The sequence below is a fragment of the Prosopis cineraria genome, unplaced genomic scaffold (genome assembly GCF_029017545.1).
Source record: "Prosopis cineraria cultivar Desert tree isolate PC_DT_omini unplaced genomic scaffold, ASM2901754v1 PC11, whole genome shotgun sequence".
Classification (NCBI taxonomy): Eukaryota; Viridiplantae; Streptophyta; class Magnoliopsida; order Fabales; family Fabaceae; genus Prosopis; species Prosopis cineraria.
This window is the reverse complement of record NW_026555342.1, coordinates 33,721,607-33,725,658: the sequence shown is the minus strand read 5'-3', so window position 1 is coordinate 33,725,658 and position 4,052 is coordinate 33,721,607.

Sequence of the window (4,052 nt, the reverse complement as noted above, 5' to 3'; positions counted from 1 at the left end):
ATGATAATTTAGTGATAACATATATTTCAAAATAAAAAGTAAATATGATATAAAGCAATTAGAAATACCAGTATTGTTTCCCAAACATCATCTCTGTCACTTTCTTTTACATCATCCCACTCTTCCTCAAAGATGCTAATCTTTTGACGAGCCATAAGACCCACAAAACTCTTAAAAATATTTTCTTTTTTCTTATCAATTGGTTGGCCCTTTTCATCAAAGTCAAGATGAATCTTTCCATGCGCTTGCACTAACTTAGTTAGTCGCGTGGTGCCTCTTTTACCTCTCTTAGTCTTTGCTTTTTCAGTGCCACTGCTACAAGGATTTTCCATATTCTCTTGAAATAAATAAGATAAATAATATTAGAAGCAAAAAATATAATAAATTTAAACTTATATAAATAATGAAAGCATAAAAAAATAAAGGGATAAAATAAATTCACTAATATTATGTTACCATTATAAATATATTTTAATTCTCCCATAAGCCTTCATCATGATCAATTCTAACATCATAGATGTCATTGTCATCTTCCACATCCAACAAGGGTTGGGTTGGCATAAAAGGAGGAATCTCTTCAATGCCAAAACTTGTTTCATCATTTTCATCATGAGAGAGGAGACTTTTTCTCAATAGTACGATGGACAACCTTTTATCAGCTGGATCGGTAACATAAAAAACTTGTTTTGCATGAGTTGCCATGATGAAAGGCTCATCCTTATGTTTTGCCTTATGAAGATCCACTAAAGTAAAACCCAATTTATCTTCTTGAACACCATTCTTAATATCAACCCACATGCACTTGAAAATGGGCACCTTAAATTTAAAGTAATCAACTTTCATATCTCTTTAATGACTCAAAATATGATGAAGATGCCACAGTTGGATTGTTATCTTTAGCACTGGAAAAATGAGTTGCCTCAGCTTCTACCATTACCCCACTATTTTGCATAGTGCTATTATCATCTTGTATTTTTGTATAGAATGAATACCCATTAATGTCATATGCACTCCAAGTTATAACATCAAAGTTAGGCCCATTAGCTAACACCTTATTGTATTAGAAACATTGGCCTTCCGATGATCCTCCTTTACCCTTAGCCTAAACCAGAGTGAAAAATGTTTGTTATGCTCACTTAACAACCATTTATCGGGCTTTTTAGGGTACCGATCCCTTAATTCATTTTTGTGCGCATCTAAGTAATCCTGAACATCATCGGTGTTATTCAGAATGTACAGATGTGCTTGTTGTATTTCTTCATGTGTCATGCGCTTTATTTTCATCCCTCGTGTCCCTTGCCCATGAACTCTCATTCCCTCGTGGCGAGACTCAAGAACTCCGATATACTTTACTTCGGTTAGGTATTCAGTAAAAACTCGACAACCTCTTCAGCAACATATCTTTCAATAATAGAAGCTTCTGGATGATGGGGATTCTTCACATACCCTTTAAAAATTTTCATATATGCTCAAATGGATACATCCAACACAGATAAATAGGGCCATATAACTTTATCTCTCTCACAAATGTACAATTAAGTGTACCATAATGTCAAAAAAATGAGGGAACAAAATACATTTCAAGTTGACATAAGGTAATGACAACTTCATTTTGCAATTCGTCTAATTTTCCAGGATCAATGACTTTGCCACAAATTGCATTGAAGAAGACACATAATTTGATAATTGACTTTCTCACCTTTTAGTCCAATATGTCTCTAATTGCTACTGGTAACAATTGTTGCATTAGTACATGGCAATCATGAGACTTCAAACTAACTAATTTTAAATCTTTTATTGATACAAGGTTCTTGATATTTGAAGAATATCCTGTGGAACCTTAATACCATGTAAACACTCGCAAAAACTTTTTTCTCTCTCTTAGACAAAGTATAAGGGGCAGGGCTCATGTAAGTCCTCTTTCCTTCTACTCTTGGACCCAAGTTTGTTCATATTCCCATGTCGAGTAAGTCTACCCTTGCTTTAAGTCCATCCTTAGTCTTTCCCTTTATGTCTAACAGTGTTCCAATTAGACTATCACACACATTTTTTCCCACATGCATCACATCAAGATTATGTCTCACCTCAAGGGTGCTCCAATATGGAAGATTGAAAAAGATAGACCTTTTCTTCCACTGATTCTTTTGAGCTTCTTTTTTCTGACTCTTACCAAATACCATATTGATGTCTCTCACCCGCTCATATGCCAAGTTTGCAGTTAATGGCTCTGGAGCTTCATCATACTCTTGATAACCATTGAATCTTTTTTCTGCTTGCAATAAGGGTGGTCTCGTCTCAAAAATCTTCGATGACCAAGATAGACTGTCTTTTTCTCGTGTTTCAATTGTTGATGGGATGTGTTCTCTTCACAGATAGGACATGCTTTATGCCCTTCACACTATATCTAGATAGGTTTCTGTATGCAGGAAAATCATTTATCATGCAAAAAATCATAGCTTGCTGCTTGAAAGACTTATTTTGATATGAATCAAACACTTCAACACCTATCTCCCACATCATCTTCAAATCTTCAATCAATGGTGCCAAGTAAATATCTATATATTTCTGGTTGTTTAGGGCCTGAAATCATCAAAGATAGCATGATATATTTGCATTTCATGCATAACATGGAGGAAGATTGTAAATCACTAACAGAACAAGCCATGAACTATGTTGACTACTAAGACTACCATAAGGATTCATTCCATCTGTACACAGTCCAAGCCTAAGATTTCTAGGCTCATTGCCAAATTCAAGAAATAATTTATCAATTCCCTTCCATTGTGGGAGAATCAGCTGGATGCCAAAGCATGCCATCCATTTTTCTCTCTCAGCGTGCCATCTCAAGTTCTTTGCCTCACTTGAATTAGCGAACAAATGTTCAAACCTTGGTATTATAGGAAGATACCACAACACCTCGCTGGAGGCCTCTTAGTAATGGAATCATCACTACAATCCATTTTTTACTTTGTAGCATGATGCCTTACAGACCGAACATGCATCCAATTCTTTAAAATCATTTCTGTATAATATACAATCATTGGGGCAAGCATGTATCTTTTAGGTACCCCAAATCTATTGGACACAATATTTTTTTCACCTCACATAATAACTACTGGGAAGTGTATTACCCTTTGGAAGCATCTCTTTCAACAATTTGAGCAACTCTATGAAACTTTTATTATTCCACCCATATCTTGCTTTCAAGTTAAACAACTTCAACACTGCTGTTAGTCGTGTATATTTTGTGCACCCTGAATATAAAGGAGTTTCTGAATCATTGCACAAGCTATTATATTTGTGCACCTTCTCAACAGCTTTAACGCCAATATCATATAACATATCCTCTATTTGATCACCAAAATAATCCATATCATCATCCACCTCTTGTGGCACACTACGTTTTCTAGATTCACCATGCAACACCCACTGTGTGTATGCTTTATAGAACCAAAACAAATTAGGTGATCTTTAATCTCAACAGGACTTCGTCGCAACCCATTCAAACATTTAACATAAGGACAATAGAACAGTCCTTTATCATTAGGAGCATTATTCTTTGCAAATTCCAAAAATTGATCTACGGTTCATCATCACCTAATTAAAATATCAACAAATAATTTATGATTTGAAATTTTAAAAATTTGGACAGCATAACGACTTATAAATTAAGATTTCTCGGGCACTAAACCCTCCAATTAAGCCTATTAATTTCAATAAATCACCAATTTCAACTAATTAAATGCAATGCACGATATTATCTACTAATCAAGTATCCACACAATTAAAAAATAATAATAATGTATCACCCAAATAATTTACATTTTGTAATTTAAAAAAAAATTGCTTGCACAACAAACTCAATAAATAGAGATTCTCCAAGATTTAAAAACAAATTTAAACTAATTAAACTCAAGGCATGATGGATTATAATTAAATTTAACAAAAATTAAAATTAAAAAAATATGCATAATTATAATTAGAAAAATAAAAATCAAGTTTCAAAATCAAAAATAAAAATTCCAGGCAAAAGGATGAAAATTAAGCTAAAA